The sequence below is a fragment of the Tupaia chinensis genome, unplaced genomic scaffold (genome assembly GCF_000334495.1).
Source record: "Tupaia chinensis unplaced genomic scaffold, TupChi_1.0 Scaffold000226_1, whole genome shotgun sequence".
Classification (NCBI taxonomy): Eukaryota; Metazoa; Chordata; class Mammalia; order Scandentia; family Tupaiidae; genus Tupaia; species Tupaia belangeri.
This window is the reverse complement of record NW_006159701.1, coordinates 4,198,733-4,220,253: the sequence shown is the minus strand read 5'-3', so window position 1 is coordinate 4,220,253 and position 21,521 is coordinate 4,198,733. Positions and strand designations below refer to the sequence as shown.

General features: G+C 43.2%; 1 protein-coding gene and 1 long non-coding RNA gene across 2 annotated transcripts in view; one reads left to right on the top strand and one right to left on the bottom strand.

The window, feature by feature from the left end:
* The window catches only part of KREMEN1 (kringle containing transmembrane protein 1), an 84,706-nt gene that overhangs the window by 59,966 nt on the left and 3,219 nt on the right, over window positions 1-21,521 (bottom strand). The gene's annotated exons all lie outside the window — the stretch shown is intronic.
* Window positions 19,358-20,111, top strand: LOC114007740 (uncharacterized). The gene is made up of 3 exons (XR_003549321.1): window positions 19,358-19,549; window positions 19,695-19,790; window positions 19,973-20,111. It is a non-coding gene; the product is annotated as an uncharacterized LOC114007740 (long non-coding RNA).

The following is a 21,521-nucleotide window of genomic DNA, read 5'->3' as shown; positions in this document are numbered from 1 at the left end:
TGGCAGGACCAGCAGACCGTGTAACGGTTACATCGCTGGGCTCCCACATAGCTGACCATGGTTTAAGTTGTGGGCGTGGAGGCTTAAAACTCACTCTGGGCACATGTGCATGCATGCCCAAAATCCCAAGAGAAGAAGGGAGGAGAAGGGATTGTGGCATGGCCATCCCCACAAAGGGTGTTTCCTCATTTTCTGTCTCTCCGTCTCTCCAGCAAGTGTACTTGCCCTATATAAAAAATTTCTTCTCTTAAAAAAAAAAAAAAAAGGTGTTGGTGGCAGAGGGTACAGCAGGCAAACCCCTGAATGTGGCAAAGTGCTTACTGGGTCTGGGATACTATAAAGCTGCTTCTCCATCTGGAGTAGGGTGAGTGAGAGGAGAAGGGCAGGCAAGGCCAGGACCCACAAGGTACTGGGAGTTATATAAATAAGCTGTAGGCTTTTGTTGTAAGTGTGAGGGGAAGACATTGGAGGGTTTGGAGAAGAGAAAGGACATGATCCGACTTATCTTTTAATAGAATTGTCTAGCTGCTGGGTGGAGGAAGAACTGTAGAGAAGCAAGAACTAGGCAGGGGATCAGTAAGGAGATGGAAGGGTAGGGAGGGCTGGACAAAGCTGGCCACTGTGAGGAGGTGAGAGGTGATCAGATTCTGGATACATTTTGAAGGTGGAGCCAACAATGCTTGTTGGGGACTAGGACACAGGGTCTAAGAGAAGGGGTCAGGAAGAAACATCAAGGATTTGGGCACAAATCCACCAGGTAATAGGGCTGCCATTTACTACAAGGGAGAAGGCTTGGGAAGGGCAGAGTGTTTTGGGATGGAATTGAAGGTTTGGTTCTGGATAGGATAAATCTGAGACCTTTCCAGAAAAGTGAGTTGAGATGCAATATAAACAGATGGCTACATGAGTCTGGAATTGAGAAGAGAGAGAGAGACTGAGATGAGGGTAATCATGTGGTTCTAGTGCTTTGGTGTAGTGTGAACAGGATTATGGCGTGTGGACAGAGAAGACACCTGGACTGAGATCTGGGGTTCTCCACTTCGAACTTAACTATGATGACTGAGATGCAGCTTATGAGGTAGGAGAAAAGCTAGGAAAGCTTTTTCAGTATTTTTCACTACAGAAAACTTCTAGCAACAGTGTGGTATACTATGCAAAGTGTATTTTAAGGGCTCTGGAGTCAGACTTCAGCTTTATAGTTTATCAGCTACAGCCACTCGCCTAATCTCTTTGAGCTTTAGTTTCTTCATTTGTATTAAGAGGATGAGATTATCTACTGGGTCATCAGAAAAGTCACGATGCATTTTTGCATAGAAAAATATGTCATGACTTCCAACAACCCAATACAACTAAGAGTAGTTTGAAGAACTGGAGAATGTAAAGTACCTCACACACAGTATGTATCCAAAAATTGTTAACTGTGTAATTACGAAGGTATAAAAATAACTTTATTAGAAGTTGGAAAGTACTATAACCATCCTAATATAGTTTATCTGACCCATAAAAATAATCAGCTGGGGGCTCGATGGTAGTGCAGTGGTAAAATACAATGCTCCCGAGCCTGACTCACATGAGAATGTTGCAGGTTTGTATCTGGAGACCTCCATGAGTGCATCAGGCACATGCATGCCCATGATCTGGGCTGACAAAGGCTGGAGATGGATCATGGAGTAAAGACTTTTTTTGGGTTGCTCTCTTTCTCTCATTCATGGAAGAGATGAATAAATAAACTTTTAAAAAATTATAATAATTAGGGCTGGCCCCATGGCTTAGTGATTAAGGGAGCCAGATTCCCCATGGCTGAATGCATGGTTGAGTCTCAGATCCTATGACTTGAAAAACACACCAGATGTCTGTACATGCATGCCCAAATCCTGAAAGAAGAAATTGAAAAGGGACTACGGTAGACCATTATACATGAGGGAATACTTTCTCATCCTCTCTCTGTGTGTATGTCTCTTTCCAGTAAGCGCATGTGCCCTCCAGCAAAAATTAAAAAAAAAAAAAAAATCCTATGTTGAATCCTAATATTCAATGGATGAAAGGGAAAAAATAATATATAATGGAGCAAATAGATTTTTCTTAATCAAAATTGCAGCTTTTGTAAATGTGATGAGATACATCTTTACTTACATATGCTACTGAAATTGCATAATTCAATATTTATACATGTTGTGTGCGAGAAAAATACAGTTTAAGAAAATTCTAGTTGAAACTGCCAGGTTGCCCATGCATCACATTTTTAAGGTTCATGTTTAAAAATAAAATGAAGTGTTCTTTTTAAGTAATTAAAACTTAATAAATAGTGGCAGGAAAGTGGCAGTTAACCTAAAAAGACATTCTTTTCCCTGATAAGACTGAATAAAGATGAAGAAAATGTTCTCAGTGAGGCTCTATTAACTAGGTCATTTCTAATTACACTATTTGTCCAAAACTATACCATTGAGAAAAAGAACATTTTCCGCATATTGTGTCTAGAATATTCTTGGTTTCCTGGTAGAGATTTCCACGTAGGAAGTTTGTGAGAGTCTTTTTTTTTTTTTTTTTTTTTTAAATCCACCAAAGGTAAGTCTCTGCTCCATGTGGGACCTTTTAGCCTCTACTGATCTTATGTTGGAAGAATCTGACTGGTTTTAGCTGAGTTTGCAATCAATGTGAATTAATACACATTAAATTCAATTATAGCATCTTAAAAGAAGACAGCATGGAAGACTTTCCAATGGAAATATCTTCTGCTTTTTCCAAAATGTCTATGAACTTTGGTAGGTAAATAGACTGCGGAAATCTAAGGCTTAGATAAAAAAGCAACTCATAATATATAGAGGGCAACACAACAGTGCTGTCACATGTTTACACAACATGTCCACTACTCTGTTGGGTTTCAAATACAGATTGGCCCCTAGTGAGAACTAGTAGGTACATCTTTGAAGCCTATGCTCCTGGAAAATGGCCCTTTGCCCTCAGACACTTCAGTGCTTATTTCAGTTATGTGGAATTCTGTAGTAAAGGAGCATGTGGCCCTAGGAAGATAGCGACTTCCAACCTTTTCCAACTCAATGCCACTGAAGCTATGATAAGACATGTTCCCACCTCTAATAATGGCTCCCCATGGGCTGGCTGGCCTTACAGTACAACAGTTAAGCGCTGTGCATAAAAAGCCCAACCACCACGGCCAGCCATGGTTTGAGTCTCAACCACAGTGGCAGGAAAAACACACTGGGTGTGTGTGTGTGTGCGTGTGTGTGTGTGTGTGTGCCCCAAATCCTGATGAGATGGAAAATGGCCCCATTGAGGAGTGCTTTCACACCCCTTCTCTGTTTCTCTGTAAGCGCATGTGCCCACTGCCAATAAAAAAAAGAAAACAATGGCTCCCCAAGAGCAGCAGTGTTTCAGGAAAGGTTATCAGATCTCGACTAGAGAAAGCACAGTTCAGGGTGAAAAAATAAGAAGAAAAACAACCTTTCACACAGAGTATATTATTATTATTATTGGAGAGGTTTTTGCTATAGGGCGCTTGCAATTGCCAGAAAGAGAGAGACAGAAAGCGAGAAATCACTCCCCAGAGGGGATGGTCATGCTGCAATCCCTTCTCCTCCATTCTCTTCTCGGGATCTTGAGGCATACATGCACACGCACCTGGTATGAGTTTAAGCCACCAGGTTTGGGACTCTAACCGTGGTCGACCATATGGGAGTCCAGTGACATAGCCATTACACCAACTGCTGGTCCCCACACAGAGTAAATATTGAAAGTAAGAGAATACAGGGCCAGCAGGTGCCCTGATAGTTAAGGTGCTGGACTCCCACAGGGCCAACCATGGTTTGAGTCCCAGACCTGGTGGCTTGCTTTCTCTTTCTCTCTCTCTCTCTTGCTCTCTGGTCAAACTGAATAATTAATTAATTAATTAATTAAATTTAATCATTATTTAAAAATAAAAAGAAAGTAATAGAATAAATAGGAAGCAACACCAGGTAAGTGGCTGACACTGTGTGGTGTGAGGCACTTTAGGCTTTGGTTTTCTCACCTGTAAAACAAGGGGAGTTGACAGATGGCCTCATCATCCCTTTACTCTAAACATCTACAGTAATTTGAGGACCTAATGAAATAGCACATCACCGAGATGATGTGACTGGTAAGGATTGATGGCTGAAAATATCTTTCAGGCATTATATGTCCCATCTTAATATATACCGAGTGTCCACACTCTATGACTAAAACTAATTGACTAAAGGATATAGAAACACAGTATGTAGATGTAAATACCAGATACAGTGTGTGAAAGAGGAGAGTCTGAGGAAGGACATTTAGAAGAAAAATAGGGAGGCAAAGCATTAATGGCACAAAGAAATGTGGTATTATCTGTTGAAAATATTTTGTAGTTTTATCAACTGTACTAGAGAGAAATGTTCACCTGTTGAAATATCCATTTTGTAAGGCAAACAATAATGTGATTGAATGTATAAAAGAAAATGTAATAAAAAATAAACTAAAAAAAGAAAGAAATAAATAAAACCAAACTCTATCATTCTATTTGTTTCTCTAACAGATGTAAAAATTCTACAGTAAAAATAAAACTTGCTTCTCATATAAGCCCTCCTTCTGAAGAGGCACTTAGGCACTCTTTTTTGCTTAAAAGAAACATCTTTGACAAATAAATTCTGCAGGAAGAAAAGAAAATGAGGTGGAACTTAAAGGTGAATAGAGACTTAACCTAAATGTACCTTGTTTAGATCCTCACTGAATTATAAAAAATATTGATGAGCAACCAGCAAAATCTGAACACTGATAGATGCTTGATGATAGTGAAGAATTACTGTCAATTTTTTAAGTGTAATGATGATACTGATGCTATGTTTTGAAGATAAATCCTTATCATTTAGAGATATATGATATAATATTTATAGATGAGATGAGATAATATTTAAGACTTGTGACAAAATAATCTTAGTAGAGGATGAAGGGGGTACAGATGAAATAATATTGGCCATGGTTGATAACTATGGAAGCTGGGAGATGGATATATGGAACTTCCTTTTATTTTCCTCTCTACATTTGTACATGTTCTAACTTTTCAATAATTAAAAGAAAATCAAGTTTATTTCTTTTTTTCTTCCATGAGTGAGAGACAGAGAAAGATCAAGAGACAGCAAAGATGGACCCCTAACAGGGTCTCGAAGCTGTGATCCCTAGGCCCAGCCAGCACCGATTGTGGACCTGCATGTGCCCAGCATTCTCAAGGAGGTCTCCAGATGTAAACCCTAAACATTACTATATAGGTCGGCCTTGTAGGGCACCCCATTTTACTGCTACACCATTGTCCGGCCCCAGTAACAATTTTTAAAAAGGACCTGAAAATAGTTACTAAGATGTTTTATATTCAATCTACTTCTTTTCAAGAACTATAAACAAACTCAGTCAGCCATCAATTCAGCCATCTCAAGTCAAGATAAACATTCATGTATCATGTTCTTGGATTATGTATTAACAGGACAAAGTGACCACAGAACAGCATGCGCTTTTGTCCAAAATACAATTGCCACAGAAATAATCACTGTAATTTTTTAAGCATCAGTAGCTTTTCCATTAAAATACCTTTTCATTTAGAACACAGTGTTCTCAAAAACAGTAACAGAAGATAAGGCCCCATCTCTCAAAGATTTTTATTTTTTTATCTTTTTTAAAGTTTCTTATTTTCTTCCATGAGTAAGAGGGCCAAAGAAAGACAAGCACCTCCAACAGGGCCCCCACGCTGTGATCCACCCCCGACAGCCGCAGATCATGGACAGCAGTGCATCGGCAAGTTCAGAGAGATCCCCACATGCAAACCTGGAACCTTCTCATGTAGGTCAGCCCCACAGAACCACTCCACTCATCTTCATCGCCACTCCACCATCCAGCATGCTCAAAGTGTTTTCTTCCTTTTTTTAAAAAAGGTTTTTGCCACAAGGAGCATGCCCTTGCCAGAGAGAGACAGAGACAGTGGGAGGGAAAGTGAGAAATCATCCCATATGGGGGACAGCAATACTACAGTCCCCTTTCCTCCATTCTCCTCCTGGGATTCTGGGTGGAATGATTTTCAAGCTGCTGGTTTTGGGACTTGAACTGTAGTCGACCATGTGGGAATTCAGTGCCTTAACCACTATGCCATCTGATGGTCCCTCTCCCAAAGCCTTTTTAAAAAAAAAACTATAGAATTTTTATTAATTTTCAACTAGACTTTATCTTGAGGACATAACTAAATTGTGTCACCACCTCCCACCCCATCTTGAAGGGTTCATACAGTGAGTGTTACAAAATAGATATGAACAGTTTGAAAGACTGGAGCCAATGTTAACTGACAAGGAACAATCTCCAACTAAATAATCATAAAAATGTTTAAGTTGGGACCAGCAGCTGGCATAACGGCTATGTCGCTGGACTCCTATGTAGCAGACCATGGTTTGAGTACCGGATCTGGTGGCTTAAAATTCATGTTGGTGCAGTGCGTATGTGTGCATGCCCAAGATCCTGAGAAGAGAATGGAGGAGAAGGGATTGCGGCATGGCTATCCCCCCTGGGGGGTGATTTCTTGCTTTCTGTCTCTCTGTCTCTCTCTTTCTGGCGAGCACACGCGTCCTATAGCAAAACAAAACAAAACAAAACAAACAAAAAAACTCTCAAAAAATGTTTAAGTTAAAAAAAAAAGAAGAAAAAAGGGGGCAATGGGTTGAGATTGAGCAATATCCTCACATTTCATCCAGTATATTCAACCTTAGCTAGGGTGTAACAAAATGGAAACAGGATGCTATGATAGAAAAACTTTCACTATAGCAGACTGTACACACCTGTATTCCAAGTCCACAACCATCCCCCTAAAGCTTCCAGCTTAGTTATTTACCAGCTTGTTGGGCCTGCCTACGAAGGAGCACGACGAAGGAGCACATAGATCTTCTTTTTAATCCAGTCTTTGTTATACGGCTGGTATGTCTAGGTATTAGCTTGGTTCCCAAGAATTTATACTTTTTGAAGGAAACTTGAAAACTTTCCTTTGTTTCCAAGTTATTTATCTCTATTAACAGATGAAATATTTAATTATGCAGTGGCTACAGTGCCACTCTTTTCCCTTCTGGCTCTCATCTTGAATACACTTTAGTCTTACTTCGGCAGGACCCATTGGAAAACATGCCATGCAGTCACTGTTAAGTACATATGTTTTTGCCAGGAATAGTCACTATGAATATGCAGTAGAGCTTGAGGAATTTCTGCTTATCATTTAGGATGTTATAAGCACATACAATCTCAAATTAAAGTCCAAAAGATAATTTTTGAGAAAAATAATGACCATTAACCTTTATAACACATAAAGAGACATTAAGCCTGGGAACCAGCAGTTAGCGTAATGGCTATGTCGCTGGACTCCCACATAGTCGACAGCGGTTCGCGTCTCGGACCCGGTGGCTTAAATCTCACGCCGCGCACGTGTGCGTGCGTGCCCAAGATCCCGAGAAGAGAATGGAGGAGAAGGGATTGCGGCGTGACCATCCCCCCTGGGGGGTGATTTCTCGCTTTCTGTCTCTATGTCTCTGTCTGTCTGGCGAGCGCATGCGCCCTATAGCGAAAACCTCTCCAAAAAAAAAAAAAAAAAAGAGACATTAAGCCAAGCCTCAGTTAAAGAATGGATTCAGGCCCAGCCGTGGTGGTGTAGGTGGTAGGGTGCTGTTATGCAATACTGGAGCTATATGGGAAGGTCCCAGGCTCAGTTTCTAAGTTAATATGAACATACTGGGAAAGCCTCTGGGTGCACTTATGATCTGACTGGTTGAAAGACTGGGGGAAGATTGCAGCATGACAATACCCCATTGGGGATCCCTGTCTCTCAATAAATAAACTTAAACAAACAAAAACAAAACAAAAAGTACAGATTCACAGTCAGAGGTAAGCGCCTCAGCAGAATTCTAAGAAACCATTTCAATAATTAATCAAAGTGGGGCCAGCTTGTGGATTGGTGGTTAAGGTGGCTGGATCCCACATGTCTAACTGGACTTGGTGGCTTAAAAAACACACTGAATGTGTATGTGTGTATGCGCCCAGAATCCCAAGAGGAGAATGGAGGAGGAAGGTTTGCAGGGTGGTGATCCCCCTCGAGGGTGCTTTCTCACCATCCCCCATCCTAACCCCATCTCTCTCTCTCTGGTGAGTGAATGCACCCTATAGGAAAAAAAAAAAAAAAAAAGACCAAGGCACTTTGATGAGTTTTACAGCCTGTACTAACAGAACATATTCTATCAGACTTTGGTGATGTAAAGTATTTATCTCTTGAAGCAATGTGTGACTTCTTCAGATGTTCTTTTTCTTTTCTTTAGGTCAGAGAGTACACACACTCACTGGAGAGGAAGACAGAGAGACAGAGGGAGAGAAGGAAGAGAGGGAGAAAGCATCCCCCAATGGGAAATGGTCATGCCACAATCCCTTCTCCATCATTTCTCCATCTTGCAGAGATTTGGGGCACACATTCACACAAGCAAGCATTTGAATCATGGTCAGTTATGTGGGATCCAGCTCTCTTAACCACTAGGTCACAGGGCTGGTCCAACTTTAGGCATTTACTTATAAATATCCTTCTCAATTTTGGAATCAAATTTCACACTAGAAAGTTTTCACATACACAAACAGGAAGCATGAGATATGTTAATGCTCAAAGTGATGTGTAATTCCTCGGCTTGTTGTAAGTCAGCTTTAAAGGAAAAATAAAATAAAACTAGACAAAAGGTGGAGAACTATTTTAAGGCTCAGGGTCTAGAACAGATAGCACTACAGTCCTAGAGCTACCAGGGGCTCTAAAACAAATCATGCAGTGCCTGCTGCCACTGATTTTGGAAGACTTAATAACCTTCAACTGTAATTGCTCAAGAAGCACTTTGCCCTATTTCCAATAGCCTGTGAGTTTCTTAAGCATCTTGCTCACCTTTGTGTCCTCAGCAACCACAGACCACAAAGAATGTTGAATGAGAAGCAGATGAACAGGGAGTTGAAGGAAAAGGTCCATTACAGACACATTCGGCATGTCTCAGTCTCCTCTCTAGCTCACACCTCTAGGCCAGCATCATGATATATCTAGCAATAACCAGCAAAGTTCCAGGAAAGTTCATGTAAATCAAATACAATATTTGAAAATCAAGTACTTGTTATTTAAACCAGGAGACTCTGCTATTTAAAGGAATGTGATGGTAACCCCCATTTTTAAAAAAGAAATAATTATTTTTGTTATTATTTTTTACTTTGAACAGAGAGAAACAGAGAGAGAAAGGGAAAGCGAGAAGGCAAGCTGCCAGGTCCAGGACTTAAACCACAAGTTGGCTATGTGGGAGTCCAGTGCCCTAACCACTACACCACCTGCCCCTGCATAAAGCCACCTGTAACAGAGGAATAATAGGTGCTCCTTTTCTTTTCCATTTTATTTATTTATTTAAATTGCCAGAGGGTGCATTTACTTGAGGGAGAGAGAGACAGTATTCCCCAATAGGCCATGGTTTCACTTCTGATTCCTTCATCTCACCATCCTGTCAGAATTTTGGGCATGCACACACACATGCCAAGTGTGTTTTTCAAGCTGCAGGAGCTGAGATTCAAACCATGGTAGGTTGTGTGAGATCTAGCACCCTTAACCCAACACCCCCCCTTTTTTAACATTTAATTCCTAGAGGGATTTTTGCTATAGGGTGTGTCCACTCTCCAGAGAGACAGAGAAAGAAAGAGACAGAAAAGAAAAAAATCACTCGCTAGGGAGCTGGCCATGCCACAATCCCTTCTCCATTCTCCTCTCAGCACTTTGGGCACACGTACACATGTACCCGGTCTAAGTTTTAGGCTGCCAGGTCAGGGACTTGAACTATGATTGACCACGTGGGAGTCCAGCAATGTAACTATTATGTCATCTTCTCTCCCTCCCAAACCCCTTTTTTATAAATATAAATTTGGGGCCAGCAGGTAGTGTGATGATTAAGGCACTAGACTCCCATGTGGCTAACCATGGTTGAGTCCCAGACCTGGCAGCTTGAAAATCATGCTAGAGTGTGTGAGCATGTCCAAAATCCCAAGAAGAAATGGGAGGAGAAGGGATTGCGGCGTGGCTATCTCCTTGACTGAGGGCTGATTTCTCACTTTCCCTCTCTCTGTCTCTCCAGTGAGCTCATGGGCCCTATGGCAAAATCCTAAAAAAAAATAAATAAATAAAATAAAATAAAATAAGAACAAACAAAAATATTCTTAAGACACCTGGCTTAAATTTATATCTGGTCTTATCACTTAAGCAACCCTACTCCACACTGAAACTCTCAGACTACAGGGAGACCAAATAAATGGATATAATCCACGTACTGGACAAGTTTCATTAATATTGTCTGTGATCTATTTTTAATTTCAAATAGCAAGAAAGTGCCCTAATAATGGAGTCCTGGAGGGCAGCCAATATTCCATGGGAGTCAGACATGGCTTTTCAGCTTCTCTCACTGGACATGGAATGAATAAATGCTCTAAGAGTATCTGAGTGGGGAGCTAACAGCCAGGTAGACATCCTATCTCTAGAGCACATCTTCGAAATCAAACCTGAAGCAACTAAGTTGTAGTCTTCTGTAAATTGGCACAGGGTTGAGGCCTAGTCAGAAATGCTGGGATAAGCACCTGTTAATTGGTCCCAACATTAAAAATATGAATCAAGAGACAAGTTTCAGAAGTTCCGTCCAGGGCCAGTGGGTGGCATGGAGGTTAGAGCAGCTGGATCCCACATGGCCAACAGTGTGGTTCAAGTCTTAGACCCTGCAGCTTGAAAAACACCCAGGCATGTGTGCATATGTGCCCAAAATACTGAGAGAAGAACAGAAGAAAAAGGATTGTGGCATGGTGATTCCCCCGGGAAGTGCTTTCTCTCTCTCTCTCTCTCTCTCTCTGTCTCCCTCCAGCAAGAGCATGCATCCTGTAGAATTTTTTTAAAGAACTGTTTTATTTAAATTGATTAATTAATTAATTAATTTCAATTTGTCCAGAGAGGGATGGAGAAAGAGGGAGAAAGAGAGAGAGAGAGAGAGAGAGAGAAAGCGAGAAAGCAAACCACCAGGCATGGGACTCAAACTGTAATTGGCCATGTGGGAGTCCAGTACCCTTGACCATCATGCCACCTGCCAGCCCCATGTAACAAAATTTTAAAATAAATAAAAAAGAGTGAAAAATGATGTTGATCAGAGTTGCCTGTTCCTGGGCCACAGAAATGAAGGAAAAAAAAACAAACAAACAAAACAAAACAAAAAAAACAATTAGAACAGGGTTTCTTTTCTTTTTTTTTGAGAGGTTTTTGCTATAGGGCATGTGTGCTTGCCAGACAGACAGAGACAGACAGAGAGACAGAAAGCGAGAAATCACCCCCCAGAGGGGATGGCCACGCCACAATCCCTTCTCCTCCATTCTCCTCTCAGGATCTTGGGCACACACGCACACACGCCCGGCGTGAATTTAAGCCACCGGGTCCAGGACTCGAACCGCGGTCAACTATGTGGGAGTCCAGCGACATAGCCATTATGCTAACTGTTGGTCCCTAGAACAGGGTTTCTTGGGTCCAGCAAATGGCGTGTGGTTAAAGTGCTGGACTCATACATGGCTGACCACAGTTAAAGTCCTAGACCTGATGACTTGCTTTGTCACTTTCCCTCTGCTCCCTACCCCTCTTGCTCTCTCTCGCTCTTTGTCTCCCCTTAGTCAAATTAAAAAATAATGATAATAGGAGCCAGCAGGTGGTGTGATGGTTAAGGGCATTGGACTCCCACATAACTGACCATGGTTCAGACCCTGGACCATGGTTCAAATCCCGGACCTGGCAGCTTGCTTTCTCACTTTCTCTCTCTCTATTTCCTTCTCTGATAAAATTTAAATGAATAAGTGAAGTTAAATAAAATAATTATTTTTAAAAGTAACGATAATAAAATTAAATAAATAATTCTTGAAAAAAAAAAAAGAACAGGGTTTCTCAAACTCAACACTACAGATGTTTTGGACCAGGTAATTCTTTGCTGTAGTGGGCTATGCAGTTTAAGAGGTTTAGCAGCATCCCTGGCCTCTACCTGCTAGGTGCTAGTAGAATACCTCAATTCTTCCAAGTATTGCAAAATATCCCCTGGGGTAATATTGCCTCGAGTTGAAATCACTGAGTTAGAAGAAATGATCAAATAAACAGAAGGTGTCACATCCATTAACTAGTGGTCATATAACAAGATTATTCTCAAAGGAGACATTCCGGCTTGGTGCTGGGCCCCTTCAAACTCTCCTTAACAGGGAGAAGGCCTAGTCATTTCAGCTAAGACAATCAGAAACCCTTCATCTGCCTGAAGTGCTAGAGAAGAATCTATGGTGAGCCAAGCCAATGAAGCTCCGCACGGCCCTGCACACATCACAGTGAGTAGGGCGTCACATCCAGTCTTTGAAGACGTTCCTTTTAAGTTAACCTCCTCTCCAACTAAACTTTTTCCAAATCTCTTCCTGCCATTTGGAAGTTGTGTGATTCTCAGCTGAAGAGGCCTGTATATACGAGGTGCAGATGGCAGCAGTTACGGCCCTCACCAGATGCTGCAGTCTCTAATTTGATTGAAAGGATATAATTAGACAACAGAAACACTTTAATGAAAGAGCAAAACATGGAGGGAGGGAAGGATTGAAGGCCCTTAACTGATGCCAAAACACCCACCAGTAATAGAGGCTTTGCGTCTAGGGAAAGGGAAGAGGAAAGCCCCTTAAAAGGACAGTCCCCATCCTGTTTATTTCCCCATAGACATAGGAATAGGGATTTTATTATTGTAGATTTCCACTCTATTTTATGTGGGAACAATCTGATTAGAACCAGAAGAGTCTTCGGAAGAACATCAAAGAAAAACAAATATGGCTTCTGTGGTCATTATTAAAAATATTTTTTACCAGCCCAATAATTTTCTTTGAAGATGGATTTTTATAGATTGAACAGCAGCAAGTAATTTACATACTGTGATGGGATTGGTTAACAATTCCAACTATTCTAGAAGAGAACTACTGGGTCACTAAGTTTTCATCCAACTTCAGGACACTAAGGGACATGCACAGTCATTTAATCTATCTGTTTGGAAGAAATATGAAGAAATCACGTCAGGTAGTCATACCTGCTGATAGCTACAGCCGTTATGAATCACCTTTAAAAGTAACCTACACTGTTTTTACTATTTCTTTGCTTTAGAACCTTGAGTGAGAGTATACTGTTCTGGTTCTAACGAAGAATCTAACCAAACTGAAAGAATCCAGCCCTCAAAGTCTGCAGTTGCTAATGTGGTGTGACACTTGGGTTTGGAAGCTGCTACAACCTCCTCAGCCCACTAGAAGCAAGGCCCCACCCTTGTGGTAAATTGAACAATAAAAGTGTAATGCTTTGGCTACTTGCCAGGGATTAAATCCATGGCAAGGGAAACTAGAAACTAGGCCCATGGAGGGACAGCCCTTGAGAGGGTTGTCTTGTGCATCTGGGAGGGAGAGAGGCGACTCTACATGTGAGGTGGCCCGGTATCTTTTTCTGCCAAGATGCTTCCTACCACCCAATGTCATTCCTCTTCCAGCTAGTACAAGTCCAGGCTAAGGCAATGTTTACCTGGAAAGAAGATAAAAAAGGAGGGGTCTTCCCCTCCTCTAAGATTCCCTTAACGGAGAAGACAGGTTTCTATACAGTGGTTATTTGTGAGCCAATATGGACACCCATTTGGCATTTCTACAATGGGCTCTCTCCCTACTCATTCTGAAACTAGACACTGTTTCAGAAGGTGCGGTCTAGGTAAAGTGCACTGGCCATCTTGGGAACAAGACAATGAAAACAAGAGAGGGTGGACAAAATAGAGTGACCTCTGACTACTCCTTCTAGACTAATACTTCTGGTTCCAGCCAGGTTCTCAAGGTCAAGCTCAATGTGGAAAGAATGTCAGTCATCATTCTCACCCATGCAGAGGCTGCACAGTGACCCAGCCAGAAACTAACCTGCCACGTGGTATTGGGGCTTGAGGAGATCTCACTTCAAAACCTGTAGAGGTAGTTTTCTAAGGGACACGTTCACTTTCCTATGTTACTCTTATTCAAGAGGCAAAACTTTAAACTGAAAGCTACAGATCCAAACTTCTGGCTTCTCTCAAGTGTTTTGCATTAACTGTTCTGCAGTACAAACAGAATCAACTTGGTATGTTTGAATGTCTCATTTTGTTTTTTCAAAAATGTTCTAATTAAAACAAAATAATCAGTTATGCTAAGCACATTGTTGGTTTTTAAAGACCACTTTAAATATGACAATAGAACCATGGAAATAAAAAACTAACTGCTTAGGAAAGTGATAGAAATTTGTTTTCTTTCTTTCTTTTCTTTTTTTTTTTTTTTTGGTTCCTGGCTGTTTTTTTGTCTTAGGGCTGATGCCACCTGCTGCCTGGGCTTTCCTCTGAGAAACAGATCTCTCAACGGTTTATTCCAAGCAACATCTGCAGGCATAGCTGAACAAACCATAGGCCAGTTCTGAGGGCACTATTTCCTTTATGTAGTACACACTGAACTACACTAAATTTCTCTTTAAAGCATTTAAAAAAGTCATATTAAAGATCCAAATGTTTGTACATTAACTTTCCCCAACAAGCATCTTTTTTTAAAGACTAACTTTATTTATCATTATTATTTTAAAGTTTCTACAGGACGTGTGTGTGCAACCAGAGAGAGAGACAGAAAGAGACAAAGCAAGCCACTAGGTCTGGGACTTGAATAGCAGTCAGCCATGTGAGAGTCCAGCACCCCAACCACCACGCCACCTGCTGGCCCCAGTATCTTTTATTAAAATTGTGGTAAAATGGGCCACTTTAACTATTTATCCCTTGTGTGTTTTAAAATTAGTTAATATTAAATAGTAAATGGTTCACTCACCAAAGTCAAGCCTCCTTGTCACTTTTTGGAGACCAGTGAACACTAAAAAAAAAATGAACAGGGTCCAATCCTGTAGCCAGATTGAGCCAGTCCCCACATGGGCAATGCTGATTTGAATCCCAGCCTCAGTGGCTTGAAAAACACACTGAGTGCATGTGAGTACTTCCCCAAAATCCCAACAGGATAAAGAAACGGAGGGGGAGGGATTGTGGTGTGATCATGCCTTCTGGGAGGTGATTTCTCCCTCTCCCTGTCTCTTTGTATCTCTCTGGCCAAGCACATGTGCCCTCTGGCAATTAAAAAAAATCAATAGACAAAGACCTAAAGCAGGAGGTGATGAAGTACTGCTGGTGGCACAAATATGGCCCACTGCCTATTTTTTATATGGCCCACAGCTAAGATGATTTTTAAGTTCTTTAAAAAAGGGTGGAGGGGGCAGTTAAGTGACGGGATCTTACAGGGCCAGCTGTGTGATTTGAGTCCTAAACCCAATAGCTTGAAAAACATACTGGGCACGTGTGGATGTGTGCCCAAAATCCCAAATGGAAGGAAAGATGGAGGAGAAAGGATTATGGTGTGACCATTCCCCATGGGGGAGTGATTTTTCACCTTTCTTCTCTCTGTGCCTTTCTCTGGCAAGCACAGGTGCCCTCTGGCAAATTAAATAAATTTAAAAATAAAAAGAACAATACTTCGTGGCATAAAAATCATATAAAATTATGAGGCCAGCAGGTGGCCTAGTGGTTAAGGCACTGGATTTCCACATGGTCAACTGTGGTTTGAGTCCTAGTTTGAAAATCATGCCAGGTACATGCACATGTGTGCCCCAAGAGGATAGAGGAAAAGGGATTGTGGCATGGCCATCCCCCTTGGGAGGTGATTTCTCATTTTCCCTCTCATTATCTCTCTCTGTTTTTCTCTCCAGTGTGCACAAACAACCTATGGCAAAACCTAAAAAAAAGAACACATAAAATTTGAATATCTTGTCCATAAACTCAAGTTGGAACACAGCTAGGCTTGCTCATGGCCTACTTTTACCCTAAAATGTGTTTTTTATTGGAAATTATTTTAAAAACTAGTGGGTAGGCTCTATACAGGATGTGATGCTTAAGACCATATCATATCTTCCTAAAACTGCTTCTGGAACTAGAGAGTAAGTCACAAAGGCACTGATACACCAGGATGGTAGGAAACCAAACGGGTGATACTCGGGAATTGGGAACTTGAGCCACTTACACAATGGTTATTCATTCATTCCCACCTCAGTTGAGTAATTACAGCAGAAAAAATATGTAGTCCATCAAACCGAAATTATTTACTGTCTCACCCTTTACCAAGAAATGTTTGCCAACACCTGACCTACAGTCACAGGTGGCATCCAGGCTCAAAAATTATGAACTGGGGGCCAGATGGTGATGTGGTGGTTAAAACATCTGGATTCCACATGGGCGATTTTGCAATTCAAGTCTCAGACCCAGAGGCTTTTAAAATACCCCGGGTGTGTGTGCATGTGTGACCAAAATCTCTAGACAAGAAGGGATTGCAGTGTGGCCATCTCCCCTGGTAGGAGGAAGTGATTTCACTCTCCTGCACCCCACTCTCTCTGACAACTGCCAGTGCCCTATAGCAGAACTAAAAAACAAAACAAAACAATGAAATTAAAAGCTGATATATGGCCCATCACTAAAAGCCTCTACTCTATATTGTGAAGCATCGAAAGCAATATTTTATATCTTAATCATTTATTGCTTTTGCTCCTACGATGTTAAACTGTAAGTGTATCAATAGTATCTATCTTGAGACTATCAACACTCTCTTTATTAGTAGTGAACCTAAATGAAAGACTTTCTTATTTTAAGCTTTATAAAAGGGCTGCTTGCATACCCCCAAACATTTAAATCGTTTGTCTAGAGCCAAAACAGATTTTCGCAAAAAGATCAGAATTCTTTAATACCAGTTCAAAATGGTGTTTCTTAAAATAGAGCATTAAAGTAATGGGTAGGCATTTGGTCTGCCTCTCTCCTTCATTGCTTTAGTGCCCGAGTTGCAAATAAATAGTTAATTCTATTAGCATTAATGAAGTCCCCAAGAAGAACAGGACCTGTAGCTTATGAAGCTCTTAATGTAACTGAATTCACAGGTTTTATGGCATGATATACTCCTAGCTAATGAGACAAATTCCATATAAGGAGTTAGAGACTGAGCATTAGTTTGTAAACTTATAAAAGGCTGTGAGCAGGTGGTGTGGTGGTTAAAGTGCTAGATTCCTCTATGGCTGACTGCCGTTCAAGTTCCAGACCCAGTGGCTTGAAAATCACAAAAAATAAATAGATAAATAAATGTCTAAACAAACAACAAGGCTATAATTTGAGTACACAAGCTCTGTTGATGCCCATCTGATAGTCCCCAAATGCAGTAAAAACATGGGAACAAGTAGTTTGCCCTAAGCAGTTTTCCATAAGAACTCAGATTGCTCAAGTCCATCCAGTTTTCATTGTTCTTCCTACCTCTTAACCCTTGCTACAAGTCAGTAAATTCCAGAAGGGAGCACATCACTGGAAGCCTATCAGCCCATGGCTCTAGCTGCCTTCTTCCTTGAGACAAGAATCAAGATTCTACCATTAACTTCTGTCTTCCTTATCAGTTGTGAAGAAAGGGAGAAAATCTCAAAGAAAGAATGAGAGAAAAAGGGAAATCAATGGAAGTTGACTCTACTCTGTAATTAGAAGTGGCATTGATGGGGAATGAGCTAACTGTTTTCCTAAAGCTAGCATTCAAAAATGCAAACCACCAGTTATTTAAATATTACAAAATTGTGCAGAATATAAGTATTGAAATAATTTTTTCCATCCACAAAATTTTAGAGAAAATTACAGTATCACAAAATATAAAATGGCAAGTTGGGCATATCCTCGGGGTTAAACATGTCTTTCTATTGGAAAGGATTTCAAACACCAGTGCATAGCCTCTAGACAGGATATGATTTGAAGACCACATGGTATCACTCTAACACTGTTTCTTTTTTTTTTTTGGAGAAGTTTTTAGCTATAGGGCACGTGCGCTCGCCAGAAAGAGAGAGACAGAAAGTGAGAAATCACCCCCCAGGGGGGATGGCCATGCCGCAATCCCTTCTCCTCCATTCTTCTCTCAGGATCCTGGCACGTACGCACACGCGCCCGGCATGAGTTTAAGCCACGGGGTCATGGTCAGTTACGTGGGATCCAGCTCTCTTAACCACTAGGTCACAGGGCCGGCCCAACTTTAGGCATTTATGTCAAGTACATGGGAGTCCAGCAACATAGCCATTATACTAACTGCTGGTCCCTCACCCTAACACTGTTTCTAAAACTAGAGATGAAAAGTTTACAAAAATACTGTTGTTGGGCCAGCTTAATAGCAGTGGTTGAGTCCTGCACAGAGAAAGCTGGATCCTACAGCCACATGTCTGCACAGGGTTCAAGTCCCGGCCCTGGTGTCGAAAAGCAGGCCAGGTTTATGAATGCCCTGGATCCCAAAGAGATGGAGAAAGGATTGCAGTGTGTGACCAGACACCATTGTGAGAGTGCTTTGTCTCCCTCTATCTCTTGTGCACGCATATGTGCCCTCTAGCATATTTCAGTAAATAAATGCCTTCCAAGGCTCTTACTAATCTGGCAGGGCTCATTGAACTGGGAACTTGGGCCTCTTAGGAAAAAACCACTTATGATTGTTATTTATTTGTCCCCACCCCACATTCCCAAATGTAAGACATCTTCAAAAAATTTGTGGAAACATGTATTATGAAAAAAACTATGCACAGATTTCAAATTTGTTTTCATATACAAATAAACTTCTACTATAATTCTATTTTCCATGAAATGTTTAAAGTACTCTTACAGAGCACATCAAGATTTGGCATTTGGGGCCAGCAGATGGCCCGGAGGTTAAGGCGTTGGATCCCACATTGCTGACCACATGGTTTGAGTCTAGACCTGCAGATTTGAAAATCATGTTGGGTGTGTGTGCATGCGTGCCCAAAATCCTGAGAAGAGAATGAAGGAGATGGGATTGCAGTGTGACCATCCCCCCAACTCTGGGGTAATTTCTCACTTTCTCTCTCTCTCTAGCAAGCATATACATCCAATAGCAAAAACTTAAAAAACAAAAAAAAAAAGAGAGAGAGAGAGAGAAAGAATTGGCATTCAAATTATGTTGGAGCTGCAGCTTTGACCCTAGTGAAGGAAAGGTGCCTGGGGAGAGGATACCACCTTCCAACAAGATTATTCTGCCCTTCCTACAGGCGAACCAGTTTATTTCCAACTTTCTCTCTCTGCAGAGGACGTAAAATCCTGACCACACAGATGGCAAAGTGGAGCTAGGGGGTTACTAGGTTACAGTTATGTTGACATATTCTGGCTCTCAGAATGTCCCTCTCTCACTCCTCACATGCCGGCAAACAGTAGACGTGATCAAATTGTAAAAGTCCCACAGAAGGCAGCGATCAATCAGAAACCACTTACTGAGCTTCATGTTTGCAGCACTTGAAGACCCCTTTTTTACTTATCTAAAGCCAAGCTTTGCCTTTACAGGGCTTACTTGGACAGGAAGCTATCATAGCCCTCCCAGGGCAAGTGAGGTATCTAGCACTTGGTGAATTGGGAAGCACTGTAAAAAGTATTAGTAAAATATGTTTATGGACTGCCTTCTTTATGCAGGTATGTTACCAGAATGTATCATGTAATCTTTACAACAAGGGAGTTACCTTTTTCTTCTCTTTACAGATGAGGAACCTGAGGTTCAAAGAGCTTTAAGGAATCGCCCAAAGTCACACACTAAGTGACCACACCAAGGCCTACCTTTTCCACTAATCCAAGCTGGTGAGTAAACAAAGCAACTCTTGAGTTTTCTTTCACTAGCAAAATCCTGTCTTTCCAACATTGCAGTTTGCAACTTTGGGTGGAGAACGCAGAGGAAGGTTTTCCTACTGGGGCAGACCGGTAATGAACTCTTTCCGTCCCTTTCACAAATGTCTGATGCTCAACACCAAAACAACCTGCAGAAAAACCCAACCCGGCCAGACAACGCCCGTTCGCCTGCTCTTCAACTTGGAAAGGATTATTTTGCAAGGAAGGGTGTGTGTGGAAGCTAGTCAAAGTCTCAGCTTCCATCCTGGTCCAGAGAGCCCTACCTCGGGGAAGACCTGGCCTTGGCCTTGTTCTGGGGAGCGGGTGACCCTGTGGGATCACTGGGACTCGGGACTCAGCGTTGGCCTTGGGAGATGCATTCGGAGTCCTGTAAAGAAGTCTCCCGTCACGCGTTCCTTTCTGTCTTTCCTGTTGGGCCGTTACCTGAGTCACCGGAGAAGTTCAAAGCGGGGAGAAGGCTGGGGGAGCTGGCAGGGGAAAGCGGGCATCCCGGCTGGGTAGTCCCGGGACTATCCCAGGACCTGAACCGGTCTCTTAGCAGAGCGGACAAAGTCAACCTGGCTTTTGAGCAGAAGTTGCAGCAGGCGCAGCCGCGTCCGGGACAGAGCTGGGCGCCGGCTCCTTCGCCTCGGCACCACTCCTGCGCAGGGAGGCGCAGGGAGGCGCAGGGAGGCGCAGGCTGGTCCCCGCCTCCTTCGCCTCGGCACCACTCCTGCGCAGGGAGGCGCAGGGAGGCGCAGGGAGGCGCAGGGAGGCGCAGGGGTCCACTGGTGTAGGCGGGAAGGGCACGCGGGGGTGTGTTAGGGAGGCTCGCAGGAGGGGGGTGGTCACGAAGGATCTTGGGGAGGGGGTGTAACGGCTCAAGGGGGGCCTTCCTGGCCAGAGGTACATCGCTGAGACTTGGGGACCGGATCCCAGGGTACTGGGACGCAAGGGACATCCCGGCTGTGGGGGAGGGGGTGGTCGCTGCGAGACCTGGGGATGGGATCCCTCGAGGTTCGGGGGCGGAGGAGGCGGCCCAGCCCGGAAGGAGTCGCAGAAAGACCTGGGGACAGGCCCCCCGTTACTGGGGCACAGAGAGTGTCCCGGCATGGGAGGGGTCGCTGAGAGACTTGGGGACAGGATCCCTAGAGGTCCTAGGGGTGCAGGGGGCATCCCAGCCCGGGGGAGGGAGCCACTCAGAAACTTGGGGACAGGATCCCAGAAGTTAGCAGGCACTCGGGGGATGCCGGCCCGGGAGAGAGTCGCTGAGGGACTTGGGCAGTGGGTCCCGGGTCCTGAGACAGAGGTGGCTCAACTCGGGGGGCCCCTGAGGAGCTTGGAGAAGGGGTCCCCCAGAAGTCCTGGGCAGACCGGGCACCCAGCCTAGGGGGCGTCGCTGGGGAGTACGAGGTCCTAAGGTGGCAGGGACACCAGCCCGGCCCGGGGGCGTCGCCGAGGTGCCTGGGGAGCCCCACGTCCTGAGGCGGAGACCGTCCAGACCCGAGGGGCGCCGCTGAGGGGCTGGGGGAAGTGGCCCCCCGAAGGCTCTGAGGAGGGCGGGACTGGGCCCCACAGGCGGGCCGGCCCACTTCGTCCCTCTGGCGGGCTCGGTGCAGGGCGGGTGCCGGGGGTCGCTCACTCACCGGGTCCGGAGCCGAGACCGGGGCTGGGTGCGGACCGGGCCGCCCGCGGGGGCGCGGG